We start from the raw sequence: 15192 nt of genomic DNA on the forward strand, positions 1-15192 counted from the left end.
TTTTATGTAAAATTCACAATAGATTTAGTCATGAATTATGAATGAAAATAACAAGCTAACTCGTATCTTAAATCACTTATCAATGCCGTCATTCAGTAATCAGATTTATTTGTCTGTTGTTTCGATTGTCTGTATTGTTACTGCTTGAGAACTAAATTAGCTACAAACATATTGTGTCAGGAAAAAAACATAAACCAGGTTTCTCTTGCATCTACGGGATGTTGCAACACCAGATGCATGGTACATTGTTTCTATAAAATAGGATTTTACTTAAAATTTAAGAAATATTTTCCAACGTAACGTGCCAGCAAGGAGAATAATGATCTGGTGAAGGATGTTGTTTGAGCATGTGAATATGGTGGCAGTTTATTATCATCCAATTTTACGAGGACAAGAAACAGTAACAGATTAACATAACTAATTATTGTAACTTTACTTACGCCAAATCTAAAGTAAAAACTTCAGTGCAAATTCATTAATATTACAGTGGATTGTGTGTCTAATTATTTTCCTCAATGACTGTTATTAATCCACAGACGACATATGGCTCTGCTGCTGTCCCTTCAATTCAATCTGTTCTTTCAGGATTCAAATCATCTAATTGCCTGTTCTAAAGGAGTGGCTCTTCTGCATCACACAATGAAGAAAAAGAATCCATGAAAAATATTCTGTGTTTTCTCCCATTTGGACAGAAGCACACTGTCCAGTTAACAATTTCAGTGCATAAAACCAAGGCATTATGTACAGTTTTTAACTGACAAGGTTTTGGTTATGAAAAGAAATTCAAGCTCAACCTGCTTAAAATCACAAGGCTCCTGCGATTTGATATGAGTGTTGCGGAAATTGAGCTCACATGCTCGACCACATTTGTTCCATTTGTTGTTTATTGTCACTGCCTCATGTCACAAAACACTGTCAAAAATAGGTTTGCAAAATGATAAGATAAAAATTGTTCGGATCTTAAAGCATATTGCCTCTTTAAGTGTCTAAGTGTCTCTGCCTCAGGCAACCACTCTCTGTGTAATAACTCACCCCTCAGATCCCCTTCAAAACTCCTTCCTCTCACCTTAAACGTGCCCTCTTGTTTTTGATCTCTTACCATAGGAAAGATTTTTTGACTGTCTACCCCATCTACTCCTCTCTTATACTTCTGTCAGGTGACTCCTGAGCCGCCTTCACTCTGGAGAAAACAAGCACAGGCCATCCAATCTCTCCTCATAACTAAAATCCTCCAATCCAGGCAGAATCCTGGTGAATATCCTCTGCATTCTTTCCAGCCCAATCACATCCTTCCTATGGTGTGGCGACCAGAATTGCACATTATACTTCAAGTGCGGCCTTACCAGTGCTTTGTAAAGTTTCAGCATAATGTTTCAGCAAAGCTTGGAATATTGTGTACAGTTTTGGTCACCCTGTTATAGGAAAGACATTGTCAAGCTGAAGAGGGTGCAGAAGAGATTTACGAGGATGCTGCCTGGACTGGAGGGCCTGAATGATAGGGAGAGGTTGGCCATGCTGGATCTTTATTTCTTGGAGTGTCGGAGAATGAGGGGTGACCTCATAGCAGTTCATAAAATCATGAGTGGAATGGATGTGGATGGTCATAGTCTTTTCCCCAGAGTTGGGGAGTCCATAACTAGAGGGCACAGTTACAAGATCAGAGGGGAGAGATTTAAAAGAAACCTGAGAGGTAACTTCTTTACACAGAAGATGGTGAGTGCCTGGAATGAGCTGCCAGAAGAAGTGGTCGAGGCGGGTACAATTGCAACATCTAAGAGGCATTTGGATAGGTACATGGAGAGGAGGGGCTTGGAGGGTTATGGGTCGAATGCAGGCAACTGGGACTAGCAGGGAGGATGGTGTGGTCAGCATGGACCAGTTGGGCCGAAGGACCTGTTTCTGTGCCGTATTACTCAATGGCTGCAATGTCCCAACTTTTATATTCTATGACCTGACCTATGAAGGCAAGCATGCCATGTATCTTCAGCACCCTATCCACCTGTTGCCACTGTCAGGGAACAAAGGACAAGGACTCATGTGTCTCTCTGTTCATCCACTTTGCCCTACCATTTACTGTATATGGCCTACCCCTACTTAGAGCATAGAACATTACAGCACAGTACAGGCCCTTCAGCCCACAATGTTGTGCTGACATTTTATCCTGCTCTAAGATCTAACCTTTCCCTCCCACATCACCCTCCATTTTTCTATCATTGATGTATCTAAGAGTCTCTTAAATATCCCTAATATATCTGCTCCCAACACCCTCTGCCAGCAGTGCATTCCACACACCCACCACTCTCTGTGTGAAAAACATACCTCTGATATCCCCCTTTTACCTTCCTCTGATCACCTTAATATTATGCCCCCTCATGTTAGCAATTTTCGCCCTGGGAAAAAGTCTCTGACTGTCCACTCGATCTATGCCTCTTATCATCTTATACACCTCTATTAAGTCATGTTTCATCCTTCTTCTCTCCAAAGAGAAAAGCCCTAGCTCACTCAACCTATCCTCATAAGACATACTCTCCAATCCAGGCAGCATCCTGGTAAATCTCCTCTGCACCCTCTCTAAAGCTTCCAAATCCTTCCTATAATGGCGTGGCCAGAACTGAACACAATACTCCATGTGGTCTAACCAGAGTTCTATAGAGCTGCAACATCACCCCGCGGCTCTTGAGCTCAATACCCCAACTAATGAAGGCCAGCACACCATACGCCTTCTTAACAACCCCAGTGACCTACAAGGCAACCTTGAGGGATCTTAGGATGTGGATCCTTAGATGTATCCAAGATCCTTCTCTTCCTCCACAATGCTAAGAGTCCTGCCATTAACCTTGTATTCTGCCTTCAAATTCCATCTTCCAAAGTGTATCACTTCACACTTTTCCAGGTTGAACTCCATCTGACACTTCTCAGCCCAGCTTTGCATCCTATTAATGTCCTGTTGTAATCTCTAGCAACCTTCTACACTATCCACAACACCACCAACCTTTGTGTCATCAGCAAACTTACTAACCCACCCTTCCACATCCTCATCCAAGTCATTTATAAAAATCACAAAGTTCAGGGGTCCCAGCAGGATCCCTGCAGAACACCACTGGTCACCAACCTCCAGGCAGAATATACTCCATCTACCACCACCCTCTGTCTTCAATGGGCAAGCCAATTCTGAATCCACACAGCCAAGTTTCCCTGGATCCCATGCCTCCTGACTTTCTGAATGAGCCTTCCATGAGGAACCTTATCAAACGCCTTACTAAAATCCATGTACACCACATCCACTGCTCTATCTTCATCAATGTGCTTTATCACATCCTCAAAGAATTCAATCAGGCTAGTGAGGCATGACCTGCCCCTCATAAAGCCATGCTGACTCTCCCTAATAAGCCTATGCTTCTCCAAATGCCCATAAATCCTGTCTCTAAGCATCTTCTCCAGTAATTTGACTTCCAAAAATGCAACACCTCACACATTTCAGGACTAAGTTCCATTTGCTGATAGTCCATCCAACTATATGCTGCTGTCACCTTAGACAACCTTCCTCGCTCTCCACACCACCACCAATTTGTCGCCTGCAAATTTACTTATCATACCTCCTACAATCAAATCCAAGTTGTTAATATGAAATCACAAACAATAAAGATCCCACCACTTGTCACAGACTTCCAATCAGGAGAAAACATCCTTCCACCATTACACTGTCTCCTGTCACCAAGCCAATTGTGGATCTAATTAGCCAAGTCACTGACCATGTGCCTTAACCTTCTGGACCACTTCTACTATGCAGGACCTTGTCAAATGCCTTACTTAAGTCTATATGGATAACATCTACTGCCCCGTCCAGTCCAGATAAAGAGTCAAGACACCAAACATCGACTGTCCATTTCCCTCCACAGCTGCTGCCTGTTCCACTGAGTTTCTCCAGCTTCTTATTTGTTGCTCCAGATTCCAGCATCTGCAGTCTATGTGCCTCCACCTACATCCCTGCCTTCATCAATCTCCTTTGTTATCTCCTCAAAAAACTCAATGAAATGAGACAGGATTTCCCCTGCACAAAGCCATGCTGATTATCCTAATCAGTCCAAGTCTTTCCAAATGCACATAATTCCGGTCCCTTAAAATTTCTTCCAATAATTTCCTTACCACTGACGTAAGGCTCTACGACCTCTTGTTACCTGGAAATTCAAACAAATCATTGTTTCTCCTTGAATTTTTGTCCTTTTTGATATTACAATGTGCTTTTCCATTCTCTGAGTAGTTTATTGTTAATTTTATGTCCATAGCACAAAACAAAGAATCTTAAGCTTCAGCTTCAATCTAGCTTGTGGATTTGTTTTATAAGTGCGGGTTGCACTTGAATCCCAGGGGGACCAATATCCTGGCAGAGAGGTTTGCTAAGGCTACTGGGAGGAGTTTAAACTAGAATTGTTGGGAGGAGGGATCCAAACTGGAGAGACTGGGGAAGAGGTGTTCGGCTCTCAAATAGAGAAAGCTAATAGTAGGGAGAGTAACAAGAGTCCCAGTAACAGGAGGGAGGATAGGCAGGTGATCGAGAAGGGACATGCTCAGACCGGTTTGAGATGTGTCTATTTTAACGCAAGGAGTATTGTGAACAAGGCAGATGAGCTTGGAGCTTGGATAAATACTTGGAGCTACGATGTGGTCGAAATAACCATTCCAGTCCCTGAGCCATCCAAGTCTCTACAGAGACTTGGATGGCTCAGGGACTTGAATGGTTACTTCAAGTGCCAGGTTTTAGATGTTTCAGAAAGGACAGGGAGGGAGGCAAAAGCAGTGGGGGAATGGCACTGTTGATCAGAGATAGTGTCATGGCTACAGAAAAGGGGGACGTCATGGAGGGACTGTCTACGGAGTTTCTGTGGGTGGAGGTTAGGAGTAGGATGGGGCAATAACTTTCCTAAGTGTTTTTTATAGGCCGCCCAACAGTAACAGGGATATTGAGGAGCAGATAGGGAAGCAGATCCTAGAAAGGTGTGATAATAACAGAGTTGTTGTGATGGGAGATTTTAATTTCCCAAACGTCGATTGGCATCTCCAGACAGTGAGGGGTTTGGATGGGGTGGAGTTTAAGTGTGTTCAGGAAGGATTCTTGACACAATATGTAGATAGGCCTACAAGAGGAGAGGCTGTGCTTGATTTGGGATCGGGAAATGAACCTGGTCAGGGGTCAGACCTCTCAGTGGGTAAGCATTTTGGAGATAGTGATCATAATTCTATCTCCTTTACGATAGCACTGGAGAGAGATAGGAACAGACAGACTAGAAAGGCGTTTAGTTGGAGTAAAGGGAATTATGAGGCTCTCAGGCAGGAAATTGAAAGATTAAATTGGGAACAGATGTTCTCATGGAAAAGTACGGAAGAAATGTGGCAAATATTCAGGGGATATTTGTGTGGAGTTCTGCATAGGCATGGTCCAATGAGAAGTTACGACAGGATACAAGAACCGTGGTGTACAAAGGCTACAATAAATCTAATCAAAAGGAAAAGAGAAGCTTACAAAAGGTTCAAAGAGCTAGGTAATGTTAGAGATCTGGAAGAGTATAAGGCTAACAGGAAGGATCTTAAGAAGGAAATTAGGAGAGCCAGAAGGGGACATGAAAAGGCCTTGGCAGGCAGGATTAAGGAAAACCCCAAGGCATTCTACAAGTATGTGAAGAGCAAGAGGATAAGATGCAAAAGAATAGGGCCTATCAAGTGCAGCAGTGGGAAAGTGTGTATGGATCCGGAAGAAATAGCTGAGGTACTTAATGAATACTTTACATCAGTATTCACTGCAGAAGAAGATCTGGGGGATTGTAGTGAGGACTTACAGCAGGCTGAAAAGCTTGAGCATGTAGATATTAGGAAAGAGGAAGTGCTGAAACTTTTGGAAAGCATCAAGTTGGATAAGTCACCGGGACCAGATGAGATGTACCCCAGGCTGCTGTGGGAGGCAAGGGAGGAGATTGCAGAGCCTCTGACGCTAATCTTTGCAGCATCGATGGAGACGGGAGAGGTTCCAGAAGATTGGAGGGTTGCGGATGTTGTTCCCTTATTCAGGAAAGGGAGAAGAGATAGCCCAGGGAATTATAGACCAGCTTAGTGGTTGGTAAGCTGATGGAGAAGATCCTGAGAGGCAGGATTTATGAACATTTGGAGAGGTATAACATGATTAGGAATAGTCAGCATGGCTTTGTCAAGGGCAGGTCCTGCCTTACGAGCCTGATTGAATTTTTTGAGGAGGTGACTAAACACATCGACGAAGGGAGAGCAGTAGATGTAGTGTATATGGATTTCAGCAAGGCATTTGATAAGGTACCCCATGCAAGGCTTATTGAGAAAGTAAGGAGGCATGGGATCCAAGGGGACATTGCAATGTGGATCCAGAACTGGCTGGCCCACAGAAGGCAAAGAGTAGTTGTTGAAGGGTCATATTCTGCATGGAGGTCGGTGACCAGTGGTGTGCCTCAGGGATCTGTTCTGGGACCCTTACTCTGTGTGATTTTTATAAATCATCTGGATGAGGAAGTGGAGGGATGGGTAAGTTTGCGGATGACAGAAAGGTTGGAGGTGTTCTGGATAGTATAGAGGGCTGTCAGAGGTTACAGCGGGACATAGATAGGATGCAAAGTTGGGCTGAGAAGTGGCAGATGCAGTTCAACCCAGATAAGTGTGAAGTGGTTCATTTTGGTAGGTCAAATATGATGGCAGAATATAGTATTAATGGTAGGACTCGGCAGTGTGGAGGATCAGAGGGATCTTGGGGTCCGAGTCCATAGGACGCTCAAAGCAGCTGCACAGGTTGACTCTGTGGTTAAGGCGGCATATGGTGTATTGTCCTTCATCAATCGAGGAATTGAATTTAGGAGCCGAGAGGTATTGTTGCAGCTATATAGGACCCTGGTCAGACCCCACTTGGAGTACTGTGCTCAGTTCTGGTCACCTCACTACAGGAAGGATGTGGAAGCCATAGAAAAGGGTGCAGAGGAGATTTACAAGGATGCTGCCTGGGATGCGGAGCATGCCTTATGAAAGCAGGTTGAGGGAACTCGGCCTTTTCTCTTTGGAGCGATGGAGGATGAGGGGGGACCTGAAAGAGGTATATAAGATGATGAGAGGCATTGATCGGGTAGATAGTCAGAGGCTTTTCCCCAGGTCTGAAATGGTGGCCACAAGAGGACATAGGTTTAAGGTGCTGAGGAGTAGATATAGTAGGGGTAAGTTTTTTACTCAGAGAGTGGTGAGTGCGTGGAATGGGCTGCCGGCAACAGTGGTGGAAGCGGATACGATCGGGTCTTTTAAGAGACTTTTTGATAGGTACATGGAGCTGAGAAAAATAGAGAGCTATGGGTAAGCTATGGGTAGGGACATGTTCGGCACAGCTTTGTGGGCCGAAGGGCCTGAATTGTGCTGTAGGTTTTCTATGTTTCTAATGCAGACTGTGTGGCGGCCCGCACACGCAGGACTTGAATCGCCATCGGGAGCCGCGGGCAGACACGCGGAAGCGTGTTTGGCACTACCCGTTCGGGGCGGACCCTCCGGGGACAGTCAGACGTCAGGTCCGCCCCACGGGTCGCAGGGGCCCATGGGATGGGAGTTTTAAGCGCACGGTTTTGAATCAGTAAAGGGTTTTTTTTTGAGTTCAGCACTCTCTGCCTCCATGTGTTCCTTTAGTAGTGCGTTGTGTGCGGCTACATTGGTGACCCCGACTTTCCACACGGCATCTGGAGCCGGCGACTCAGCAACCAGCCATGAGTTCGAGCAACTCGCACAGCGCGGTCTCTCTGAAGCTCCCAACTTTCTGGGCCACTCAGCCTCACGTTTGGTTCAAGCAGGCTGAGGCCCAGTTCAATATCAGAGACATTACAGCCGACGCCACGCAGTACTACTACATGGTCAGCACGCTCAACCAGGACACGGCAGGCCGGATCATCGACTTCCTACGCCAGCCACCAACGGAGGACAGGTACACTAAGCTTAAGGTGCTCCTGATCCATACCTTCGGACTCTCCCGCTGTGAACAGGCCGCGCAGCTCCTACACATGGACGGTCTGGGCGACCGCATGCCATCCGAGCTCATGAATGATATGCTGGCCCTCATGGACAGCCATAAGCTGTGCCTTTTATTTAAACAGTTGTTCCTCGAGCAAATGCCAGAGGACATTCGCCTCCTTCTCGCGAGTGAGGATTTCAGCAACCCACGCAGGGTCGTGGCTAAAGCAGACGTCCTTTGACAGAGTAAGCAACGTGGAGCAGCCTCCACTGGCCTAGCCACAAGCGTGTGCCCCAAAGCCCAGGCCCCGCAACCGAAGCCATCGAGACCCACGGGGGAAAAAGACGAAAGTTCGGAACAATGGTGTTTCTATCACCAAAGATGGAGTTCAGGCGCGTGCTGCTGCCGTCCACCACGTGCTTTTCCGGGAAACGCCGGGGCCAGCCATCGCTAATGGCTATGACGGCTGGTCAACAAGACAGCCTCCTGTACCTCTGGGACCGACACTCCAGGCAGCGTTTCCTGGTAGACACCAGGACTGAAGTCAGCGTACTTCCCCCCTCAAACATGGACACTCATAACGGGGTCCCAGGCCCCAAACTCACCACTGCAAATGGCACCAGTATTCGGACGTACGGCCCACGAACTATCTTACTGCATTTCGGGTCCAGCCGTTTCACTTGGACTTTCACGTTGGCAGCGGTGTCACAGCCACTACTAGGGGCAGATTTCCTATGAGCCAACTGCCTCCTGGTTGACCTAAAAGGCCGGCATTTGATCCACGCAGAGACGTTCCAGACTTTCCAGCTCGGAGAAGCCAGGCCCTCCACTTGGATTCCACGACCCTCTCGGGTGACAAATTCGCCAGGGTGTCGGCGGAATTCCCCTCCATAGTCACTCCACAGTTCTCCACGCTGACCCCAAGCACAGCGTGCAGCACCACATCCCCACGCAAGGACTGCCACTGCATGCCCGAGCTCGCAGGCTCCCACGCAACAAGCTCCACCTCGCCAAGGAGGAGTTCCGTAAGATGGAAGAGATGGGAATCGTACGCTGCTCAGACAGCCCGTGGGCATCCCCACTGCACATGGTGCCCAAGTCCACAGGAGGATGGAGGCCCTGCGGAGACTACAGAAGGCTCAACGATGCCACAACCGCCAACAGGTACCCAGTACCCCACATCCAGGATTTCACGGCAAATCTGCACAGAGTGACCATCTTCTCAAAAATCGACCTGGTCAGGGGATACCATCAGATCCCAGTGCACCCCGACGACGTGCCCAAGACAGCCCTCATCACCCCGTTCGGCTTGTTCGAATTCCTGAGGATGCCTTTCGGTCTCAAGAATGCAGCCCAGACTTTCCAAAGGCTCATGGACTCGGTGGGACGTGGCCTGGGTTTCATTTTCATTTACTTGGACGATATCCTGGTGGCCAGCAGTTCACACCAGGAGCACGTGGCACATTTGCACCAGGTCTGCCAACGCCCTGCGTGACCACAGACTGGCAATCAATCTGGCGAAGTGCCAGTTCGGGCTGACGGAGATTGACTTCTTGGGCCACAGAGTCAACCGACATGGCGCAGTTCCCCTACCGGACAAAGTCTGGGCCATCCACCAGTTCCCCAAGCCCAGCACAGTCAAGGGCCTGCAGGAGTTCGTAGGGATGGTCAACTTTTATCATCAGTTCGTGCTGGCACCGGCACGCATCATGAGACCCTTGCTCAGCCTGATGGCCAGCAGGGCCAAAGAGGTGGCATGGGACACGGAGGCATTCGAACAGGCCAAGGAGGCGCTGGCAAGGGTGGCCCTCCCAGTGCACCCAAGAGTCGATGTACCCACGGCACTCACAGTCGATGCTTCTGACACGGCAGTCGGTGGAGTCCCGGAGCCAGTGAGCCAGTTGAGGGCCAGTGGCGACCACTCGCTTTCTTCGGCCGGCACCTACGGCCACCAGAGATGAAGTACAGCGCTTTGGACAGAGAGTTGTTAACGCTCTACCTGGCTGTCCGGCATTTCCGGTACTTCCTCAAGGGAAGTATACACGTTCACCATGTATATGGACCACAAGCCCCTCACCTTTGCACTGGCCAAGGTATCAGACCCATGGTCAGCTCGGCAGCAGAGGCACCTGTCCTTTATTTCAGGATTCACCACGGACGTCCGTCACATCGCAGGGAAGAACAATGTCATTGCCGACATACTGTCTCGCCCCTGCCTCCACTCAGCAGGCATATCGTCCTCAGGAATAGACTACGCAGCACTGGCAGAAGCACAACGGTCGGACACCAAGATCCCAGCTTACCGCATCGCCGTTTCGGGGCTCCAGTTGGAGGACGTCCCCATTGGCCCGGCAGCAGATCGACTCCTCTGCGACGTGTGTACCAGCAAACCCCGACCTGTGGTGCCAGCAGCATGGAGGCACCAAGTGTTCAACACGCTGCACGACCTGGCCCGCTCGTCCATCCGGGCATCCATCAAGCTGGTAGCAGACAGATTCGTCTGGCACAGTTTGCGCAAACAGGTCGGACACTGGGCCAGGACCTGCGTACAGTGCCAGACCGCCAAAGTCCAGCGGCACGTGAAGGCTCCCCTCCAGCAGTTCCAGCTGACGCACAGGAGGATCCAACACATCCACATGGACATCATCGGCCCCCTGCCAGTCTCCTGGGGCACCAGGTATACCTTTACCATGGTAGACAGGTTCACCAGATGGCCGGAAGCCGTACCACTCGCAGACGCGTCCACCGAGTCCTGCGCCAGGACGCTCATTGCAAACTGGATCGCCAGGTTTGGCCTCCCAACGGACATTACTTCCAACAGAGGGGCGCAGTTCACATCTGGTTTGTGGGCAGCACTGGTGCAGCTCCTGGGCACCCAGCTGCATCACACCACAGCGTACCATCCCCAGTCCAATGGTTTGGTACAGCGATTCCACCGGCATCTCAAGTCGGCCTTGATGGCTCGCCTTAGGGGCCCCAACTGGATAGATGAGCTTCCCTGGGTCCTACTGGGCATCCGCACAGCCCCCAAGGAGGACCTGGGCACCTCCTCGGTGGAATTGGTCTACGGCACCCCCCTGACGGTCCCGGGCGAGTTCGTACCAGAGGCCCAAGGTTCGGAAGAAATTCCAGCAGCGGTGCTAACGAGGCTGCGGGACAAGGTAGGGACCCTGACACCGGTCCCGACCTCCAGGCATGGTCCCCCGCCATCCTTCACCCCTAAAGACCTCCAAGTCTGTGAGTATGTTTTTATTCGCAGGGGCATGCACAGGTCACCTCTACAGCAGCCGTACAAGGGTGGCCGGGAAGAGACTTCCTGTGTACAGTGGACTGCCTCAAACCGGCACACTTGGACATGGAGCAACCAGTGAGGGTAACCGCACCGCGCCGGCAAGGCCAGCCACCCAGGCAAGCCACACAGACTGGGGGCTCCACTCCCCCGATGGATGTTTCGGGGGGGGTGTTGGTGTGGCAGCCCACACACGCGGGACTCGAACCGCCATCAGGAGCCGCGGGCAGGCACGCGGTAGCGCGTTTGGAACTACCCACTCAGGGCGGACCCTCCAGGGACAGTCAGACGTCAGGTCCGCCCCACGGGTCGCAGGGGCCCATGGGATGGGAGCTTTAAGTGCGCGATTTTGAATCAGTAAAGGGTTTTTTTTTTGAGTTCAGCACTCTCTGCCTCCATGTATTCCTTCAGTAGCACATTGCGTGCAGCTACAACTGCTTACTAACACCTGTTATAAGCCACTGCTTGGGGGAGGTTAGAAATGAATTGTAAGACTCTGAAAGTTCAAATTTTATCCATCCAGTTAACTCAATGAAAATTTGCTAATTTGAGGTTAAGGCTGCCTGTCCCTCCATATCCTCCATGAATTTCACATCTCTATGTGCCATAATATTGGTGAGCATTGGGAGTGAAGCTTCACAGGAGACACAAAAGAATATATTATTAAGCCCAAAGAAAGCCACATATTCAATGGGGTTGAAGTGCAACTTTATGGGTTAGAAACCATATCATGGAGCAAAGTATTTATACATTACAATGTTTATTCAAAGTCCATTTTTTGAAAATGATTCACTACTTGGTGCACCCATAACACAATTCTCCCAAAGTTACGTCCAGGACCTCTGTGTATCTGATGCATATGAAGGGTACTATGGCATGGATATTGAGGTGCCATGCAAAGTCTGATATATTAGCATGGATAGGGGAGTGGGTCACTCACAGAAAACAGAGTTGGGATAATCTGTCAGCAGGCTCTAACTAGTGAGGTGCCAAAAGAAATCAGAACCACAATGGAGACTCAACTACTTATAATCTGTATAAATGACTTAGTCAAAGGGAGCATGGTGCACAGCTTTGGTCTCCTTATTTAAGTCAGAGAGTCATTCATACAGAACAGAAACTGGCCCTTTGGCCTACCACCTCCATGCCAACCATCAAGACCTGTCTATACTAATCCCATTTACCAGCACTTGGTTTGCAGCCTAGTATGCCTCAGCGATTCAAGGACTTGTCCAGATTCTTTTTAAATGTTGTGAGAGTAACTGCCTTCACCACCTACTCAAGCTGTGTGTTTCAGTTTGCAACTATTCTCAGGTTGAAAAAAATATTTCTCAGATCCTCTCTAAACCTCTTACCCCTCCACTTGAACCTATGCCCTATAGTCTTAGACACCTGCACCATGGGGAAATGTTCCTTACCATCTACCCTCTACCGTAACTCTGCTTTGAATAATTGTGTATCTCTATCAGATCCTCCCTCATTCTCCTCTGCTCCCACAAAACAAATCCATCCTATCCATTCTCTCCTTATAACTGAAACATTCCTTCCCAGGCAACATCCTAGTGAATCTCTTCTGCATGAGGGATATACTTGCAATGGAGGCAGTTCACTCTGCTAATAACTTGGGCCTTTACTCATTGGAATTTGGAAGAATGAAACACAAACTTATTGAGACATATAAAATTCTGACAAGACTTGACAAGTTCGGTGATGTTTCACTTCATAGAGAAATCTAGAATTATATCAGAATAAATGGAGGGAGATGGAGGGATTCCTTCTCTTAGAGGTCATGAATCATAGAATCAGGCAGCACAGAAATGGGTCCTTTTGACCCATCTCGTCCTTGCCGACCATGATGCCTATTGATACTAATCCCATTTGCCTACATTATAAGTATCTGTCCAAATGCCTTTTAAACACTGTAACTGTATCTACCTCTACCACCTTCTGTGGCAGCTTGTTCCAGACAATTGCCACCTTCATTCTGAAAAACTTACCTCTCAGATCTCCTTTAAATCTTTCCTCTCTCACCTTAAAACTGTATCCTCTAGTTCTAGACTCCTTGCCCTGGGTAAAAGACTCTGAATATCTATAATTTCATAAACCTCTATATGGTCACCTATGATCCAGCCTCCTATGTTCCAGTGAGAATAAACCCAGCCAATCCAGTCTCTCATAACTACAGCCCTCCATTCCAAGCAACATCCTGGTGAATCTCTTCTGCACTCACCCTTTTGCCACCACATCTTTCCTGCAGTTTGGCAACCAGAATTGTACACAACTGCACATGAATCTTTGAAATCCTCCGTCCCAAAGGCTGAATACATTCAAGGCCACGATAAACAGATTTTTTGATTTTTGTATTAGCTGAGAGTCAATCAAATCAGCAGGTTCAAGGAGTCGCCTGGCCTACTTCCGCTCTGAGTCCTTATGTTCTAGTGTTGACAGCATGACTGATATTCTATTGCTTATATGGGCCTCAGAGCAAGTTGAGGTCTTCTTTAGCATTTGTTATAGTCTCTGCTTCTTCCTGGGTTGCTGCTAGGAAGTCCAAAGCATTGATCTTCCAAAAGTAATTTCCTTCATCTTTTCTTCAGTTATGATTATTCCTGCCGACCATTGTCATCATGGCCCCCTTGGATCTCTCCTGATCACTTGGCCATCTCCATCACCTTTCCACTACCCCCAAACTTCTCCTTGGTTCCCCCTCCAATCTTCTTCCCCCCTAATTACTGTGCCAGCTCTTCAACAGCTCCCCATTCCCAGATATTTTCACCAGAATACCAAATTGTCTCCCCACTCCTGATTGACCTCAAATCCTCAATATTCTCACAAGCCCTGACCTTGCTACCCTGTGGACCAACCCCAATCTCCCTGATCTTCTATTTTATCAATCCTTTCCCCACATTCCCATAATCTGCTCCACACCATTCTCTGCACTACAAGTTTATGCTTCTCCAGTTTGCCTTTTCTTCCCTGTCTACCAAAGCATTTTATCTTTTTGGTTCAGCATACAGTTCTTAAACCACATCTCTGACCTAGAATCAAAACCATTGTTGTACTTCGCCTGGGGCAATACTTAACTTGTGGCTTGTCCTGCACTAGGTATGATCAATAATCTGAGCTCAAATACAGAATTGATTTTTTTTATTCACTTACCTAATGTGGGCATCATTATCAAGGCCAATATTTATTGTCCTTGAGAATGTGTTGGTGAATCATTATTTTTAACCTGCTGCAGTTCTTCTTTGTAAAGTATTCCCATGGAGGTGTTGGGCAGCAAACTCCAGGACATAGACAAAAGGTCACTGAAGGAATGGCAATGTCTTCGCAAAAATTCAGAGGGCATGCAACTTGGAGGGGAATGTTTAGGTGATGGTGTTCCCAAGTGACTGCTGTCCTTGTCCTTCTTAGTGATGGAAATCATTAGTTTCAGAGATCCTGTCAGACCAGCTAAGACAAGTAACTGCAGTGTATTTTATAGACAGCATATGATAGAGTCATGGCCCTTTGGTCTAAATGATCCATGCTGACCAAGATGCCCCATCCAAATTAGTCCCATTTGTTAACGTTTGGCCTACAACCTTCTAAACCTTTCCAATGCATGTACCTGTCCAACTGTCTTTTAAAAGTTGTTATTGTACCTGCCTCAACCACTTCCTTTGGCAGCTGATTCCACATAGATACCACCCTTTGTGTAAAAAAAGTTGCCCTTCAATTTCCTATGAATTCTTTCCCCTCTCACCTTAAACCTATGCCCTCTAGTTCTCGATTCCTCAACTCTGGGGAAAAAGGTTTTCCCAGATATTCACCCTATCTATGTCCCTCATGATTTCATACTCCTCTAAGTCTCCTACAGTCCAAGGAATAAAGTCCTAGCCTGTCCAACCTCTCCCTATAACTCAGT

General features: G+C 47.6%; 1 protein-coding gene across 16 annotated transcripts in view; it reads right to left on the minus strand.

The window, feature by feature from the left end:
• Window positions 1-15192, minus strand: part of ank2b (ankyrin 2b, neuronal) — a 781056-nt gene that overhangs the window by 717309 nt on the left and 48555 nt on the right. The gene's annotated exons all lie outside the window — the stretch shown is intronic.

The sequence above is a fragment of the Pristis pectinata genome, chromosome 2 (genome assembly GCF_009764475.1).
Source record: "Pristis pectinata isolate sPriPec2 chromosome 2, sPriPec2.1.pri, whole genome shotgun sequence".
Lineage (NCBI taxonomy): Eukaryota > Metazoa > Chordata > Chondrichthyes > Rhinopristiformes > Pristidae > Pristis > Pristis pectinata.